Source organism: Bos indicus, chromosome 6 (genome assembly GCF_029378745.1).
Source record: "Bos indicus isolate NIAB-ARS_2022 breed Sahiwal x Tharparkar chromosome 6, NIAB-ARS_B.indTharparkar_mat_pri_1.0, whole genome shotgun sequence".
NCBI classification, from domain to species: Eukaryota; Metazoa; Chordata; class Mammalia; order Artiodactyla; family Bovidae; genus Bos; species Bos indicus.
The window spans coordinates 36,096,707-36,102,706 of NC_091765.1; the positions used below are offsets into that span (position 1 = coordinate 36,096,707).

Below are 6,000 nucleotides of genomic sequence, written 5' to 3' on the forward strand. Positions count from 1 at the left end.
GATTTTGGAGCCCCAAAAATAAAGTCTGACACTGTTTCCACTGTTTCCCCATCTATTTCCCATGAAGTGGTGGGACCAGATGCCATGATCTTTGTTTTCTGAATGTTGAGCTTTAAGCCAACTTTTTCACTCTCCACTTTCACTTTCATCAAGAGGCTTTTTAGTTCCTCTTCACTTTCTGCCATAAGGGTGGTGTCATCTGCATATCTGAGGTTATTGATATTTCTCCCGGCAATCTTGATTCCAGCTTGTGTTTCTTCCAGTCCAGCGTTTCTCATGATGTACTCTGCATAGAAGTTAAATAAGCAGGGTGACAATATACAGCTTTGACGTACTCCTTTTCCTATTTGGAACCAGTCTGTTGTTCCATGTCCAGTTCTAACTGTTGCTTCCTGACCTGCATACAAATTTCTCAAGAGGCAGATCAGATGGTCTGGTATTCCCATCTCTTTCAGAATTTTCCACAGTTTATTGTGATCCACACAGTCAAAGGCTTTGGCATAGTCAATAAAGCAGAAAATAGATGTTTTTCTGGAACTCTCTTGCTTCTTCCATGATCCAGTGGATGTTGGCAATTTGATCTCTGGTTCCTCTTCCTTTTCTAAAACCAGCTTGAACATCAGGAAGTTCACACTTCACATATTGCTGAAGCCTGTCTTGGAGAATTTTGAGCATTACTTTACTAGCGTGTGAGATGAATGCAATTGTGCGGTAGTTTGAGCATTCTTTGGCATTGCCTTTCTTTGGGATTGGAATGAAAACTGACCTTTTGCAGTCCTGTGGCCACTGCTGAGTTTTCCAAATTTGCTGGCATATTGAGTGAAGCACTTTCAGTTTGGTTAGTTTTCTGTAATTGTGTCTTCCCTCATAGCTCAGTTGGTAAAGAATCTGCCTGCAATGCAGGAGACCTGGGTTTGATTCCTAGGTTGGGAAGATCCCCTGAAGAAGGACATGGCAACCCACTCCAGTATTCTTGCCTGGAGAATCCCATGGACTGAGGAGCCTGGCGGGCTACTGTGCAAGGTGTCACAAGAGTTAGACACAATTTAGCGACTAAACCATCACCACCAAAGACTGTGACATCTGTCTCATTCATCACTTCATCCCTAGAAACTGTCATGACGTTGAAAGCACCTATCGTGAGTTGATAGGAATAGCTCCTAGAACAATGCAGAATCCCAATTACATGATGGGGAAAAGCACAAAAGCACATGGGAATTGTTCAAACAGATCCCAGCAAATCTGGACTGTCTAAAAGGATCAAAGCAGATAGTTTAGAACTAAAAGACACACCTGAGGGCATGGGGGAAGATGGCAACTATTCTGGGGCAAAGAACCAGACTGGGCTGGAGAAGCATTTATTTCTGGTTCACACCTTTCATACTTGCAGATTGATGAGTTACTTAAATATCTTATTTTGTTCTCCTACACAAGAAATATCAAATTTCTTTTATATTAAAAAAAAAACTCAATATTAGGATCCTATCAGGTAAACACTTATCTTTTATTTCCTCCCCTTGTCTTCTACAATCTGGTGTTATTATTATTGTTTGGTGGCTGAAAGAATGAGGTTTAAATCCTCTTTGCTACCCAGTTCTATTAAAGAAATACATTCCAATTAGCACTTTAAATGATGATTTAAATTATCTATGCATTTTATTCAGGACATCATTTTCCCCATAATTTTAGAAAATATAGTACAGGGAACTCTACTCAATAGTTTTATATGGGAAAAGAATTTGAAAAATATATATGTATATGTAGAACAAAATCTCTTTGCTATACACCAGAAACTAACATAACATTATAAATCATATATACGCCAATATAAAAAATATTATCCCTTTAAAAAAAGAAGAAAATAGATGGATATTTGTATTGAGAATCCTATCAGTGTTTTGATATCTTAGTTCATATGATTATAACCAGTATATCAACTTACTGTAAAAAGAACTGCACTTAATTGATTCCCTGGTTCAACAAGTGTGGAAACAAAAATTGATTATAGTTCATTTAGATTTCTGTTTTACAGACTCACTGCCATTAGGAAAGATGGTATTGAAAGACTTCATCAGCTAATTTAATGGTGTAATTGGCAATCCAAGTGACAGACTTGGTTTTCCTTTTCTCACAGTCATAATTCCTCTTCTTAGCACTGCAACTTCTCAATGTTAAATGAAGACAAATATTATACAACACACAGACTGACTCTAAGTCCAAAATAGTTCATCTTCAAGTATTTGTAAACTGAAGTACATTCTGAGAGAACGTTATCTAATCTGTGCTTTAACCCATTACAGGGGCCCTGCTGTCTTTAATCCTGAATAGGTTCCATCTTGTTTATATTTGGAAAGTACCAGGCAGTTGGAATCTTTCAGTGGTGCTACCTCCAGCTCACCCCTAATACTCAAACCATGTGCAAATTTGTTGATTCTTTTCAGTGTCCTAGTAGTTTGTCTTCCTCTCTTCCTCTGTAGTGAATTCACTAGTTCAGTGTTTTTTGTCTTTATTTGGAGCTATTACCATATGCTTCTTACCAGATTTCCTATCTGCAGCCTACTCCCGATACACAGACTTATCTTTCTAAAATAGAAACATATGTTACAGCCACAGAAAACTTTCAGTTCTTGCCTATGACTTGCTTTAAAAAAAAAAAAAAAAAAAACTTTTTATTTTATATTGGAGTATAGCCAGTCAACAATGTTGAGATAATTTCAGATGGACAACAAAGGGACTCAGCCCTACATGTACATATACATATACATATACACATACATATACACATACATGTTTCCATTCTCCCCCAAACTCCCCTCCCATCCAGGCTGCCACATAACATTAAGCAGAGTTCCCTGTGCTATACAGTTGTACCTTGTTGGTTATCCATTTAAAATATACCAGTGTGTACATGTCGATCTCAAACTCCCTAACTATCCCTTCCCTGCAAGTCTGTTTCTGTTTTGTAAATAAGTTAGTTTGTATCATTTCTTTTTAGATTCCACATATATCATATGATATGTCTCCTTCTCTGTCTGACTTCATTCACTCAGTGTAGCAATTTCTAGGTCCATCCATGTTGCTGCAAATGTCATTGTTTCATTCTTTTTCATGGCTGAGTAATATTTCACGCATATTGCTCTTTGACAGAGTAAGCAAGTTGCCACCTTTCTTGGTAGTTTAAGCTTTAACTTCCTGAATGCCGTTCTCACAGCAGACCATTTGCCAGCTAGTCTCTAAGACAGCAAGCTTTCTTTCCATCCTTGCCCTTATTTACTCCCACAAACTAGAATACTCTTTCTTCTACTCAGATTCCTTTTCATCACTCAATGCTCTTCTCAACCACCTTGTCCATTCAATACTTTTCTTTGAGTTTTCTAATCCAAACTTATGACACATTTCATGGGCATTCTAATTGTCTTAATTGTCCAATACTAAAAATAACATCTGGCCTATAAATCATGTTCAGTTAATGTTTTAATGAAATAATTTTCTCAATCTTCTGTCATGGAAAATGATAAGCTCTAACTCACAGTCTCTGGTATGATCCTTCGTAAATCTAAACTTTAAACTACTGCTAGAATTACTTAGCTAAGACTTAAATGAGCTTGTCATTTCAATTATTATATGATGACTCTCTGTTATTCATCCAAGTAGGTAAATATTCATGGAGGATCTAGGATAGGATAGGCACTGAGAATAAAAGTGTGAGCAGAGTGAATATCATCCTGTCTTCATGGAGATGACAGTCCAGAGAAAGATCCAAATACACACACTTACACATACAAAGTACAAATTAATTCTAACCACTTCGAGGAAAGTACAAGATATACAAGAGAGTACAAGAGATCTCAACCTACCTTATTTGTCATTTAATCTCTAGCATCTTAAAAATTACCAGAGTTACAGCCAAAGCTTATTACAAGTATATTGAACCAGAATGGACTTTTTCCTGCTTTGCTGTTATATAACATCAAACAAAAGTCAGGGAAAACTATCAAGAGGCCAATTCATCTTACTCAGCTTATCTTTTTAGTTCAGCAGAGGTGAAAAGTTTTAAGTCTTCTACATAAAAAATTCCTTATCTATTACATGAATCTTCTACTTAAATATATGTAGAAAATGTGGGGAAAGATAGAACAGAAATAAGTAAGGAGAAGCTAGAAAAAGAATAATAAAAATGAGAGGAGGAAAATATGTGTAAAATTATAAAGAGAAGAAGAAAATTGGAGTGGACATACCAGAAATTGTGTTTTCCTATGTGTCTCCACACACGTTAAACTCTTCACTCAGTACCTGGCATTCTTTTCTATTTCTCTGTCAACACTGAAGAGCTAAACTGATTTTCATGTATTGAAATTGTTTTAAAAATATGATTTTTTAATGTTTTTTATAGTTAGAGATACAATAAACATGTCTTAGTGTTTTTTATGACCAGATAAATTTCTATTCTACCAATATGTTTATGGGTCATATTATCTCTATTGAAACTACTCATGTCTATTGTGTAGTGTGAAAAGATCCATAGATAACACAGAAACAAATGAATGTATCTCTGTTCTAATAAAAATTTATTTACAAAAACAGATATCCAACCTATGAGATATAATTTGCCAGCCCCTACCTTGGAGTAAAATGTACTATTCAACATACACACATACATTTGTGCAAAGTGCCTCATGTATGTTTGAATTATTTAATGTGTCTTTCATATGGATCAGGGCATAAATTATTCTAGGGTTCAGTCTGCATTAAATTATTTATACAATATGAAGCATATTTTAAGTATACTGTAATATTCATCCTTTACTTTTTATGAGACAGTATCTGATTTATATATACATTAATCTTTGCTTTTTATGATCCTCGATTTTGTTTTTTATAATAATTTTTATAATAATACTGCCTTAATGCAAATAGCAAGCTTGATATACTTGTGCATGTATGTGTATTATTAATATTCTTAATCACTTCCCCCTCTATAGTTCATGTAACTTTAACTGTGAATGTCATTCTGTAGAAACAGATCTAGTCATCTAATCCTTCAAATTTATTTTTTCAATCATTAAAAGTTATGCCTTATAGGTAGGGCTAATAATAACCTTTTTTCCTATAGAAATATATTAATTCTGGGTAGTAATTGACCTCCCCTCCCCTAGGAGACAATGCAGACATTTCCAGGGGAGTTACCTTAATAGAAAATGTCTTTAGACCTCTTTTTCCAAATCAAAGACTTTAAGAGGAAACATGGTCTTAATTGATTATCTGAAGAAGAGCAATGGCTGACCCATCACTCAGGCCCTGTCAATTTTCTCAATTGCGAATACAATCAGAAGCCAGCAGATGATCTCTTACCTTTCCTTTTGCCCAACTTAGTATGCAGTTTCCATGACTCAGTTACCTTGGCTCTGTCACTGGTGTACAAGGCAGGACTAGAAGCCAAGCAAAGGCACCTTAAAGACAGAAAAGACGACTGGAGATTTATAGAATGAAAGTCAAAACTGTGTACCGCGGAAAAGAGAAAGGGAGTTCCACTTTCCCATTTACGGGAACAGGCACAGAACCAAATTAATTTCTTCTAAACTTGAGGTTTGTGTTACATGGTCCTTAAGTCTGAGCTCACAGAAATGAGGTTGACAGCTAAATTACAGGCAAAAGTCACGGTTAAGAACCGATCTCATAGCCTTTACTCACCCGTCTAGATATGAGCTATTTCTGTGTTTGAAATGTTCATCTGATCCTGCCAGCTTTACCCAGGTGAAATTCCAGGTGAAGCCTGAGAAATCAATAGAAGAATTGTTAAGCAGACAGGATCCAGGAAGGCAGGAAAGCAAGGTGGGGCTTAGGGCCCCTGGAAAGACAGCAGGCTTGAATTGGGCCTTTGATAATACATCAATTAGGCCTGACTAGCAGGACAGGCAACAACATTCTCATCCTGAATTTGTAGATTCAGCTATGTTTCCTCAAACCACAAAGTGAAGGAACACAGGCAGCCTTTTCTTC

At 36.1% G+C, this 6,000-nt stretch overlaps 1 long non-coding RNA gene across 1 annotated transcript in view; it reads right to left on the minus strand.

Moving 5' to 3' along the window:
* Window positions 1-5,491, minus strand: part of LOC139183604 (uncharacterized) — a 362,756-nt gene extending 357,265 nt beyond the window's left edge. The window contains exon 1 of the long non-coding RNA XR_011567110.1: window positions 5,353-5,491. This is a non-coding gene — a long non-coding RNA (uncharacterized lncRNA). The remainder of the gene's footprint in view (window positions 1-5,352) is intronic.
* Between the last annotated feature and the right edge of the window lie 509 nt (window positions 5,492-6,000).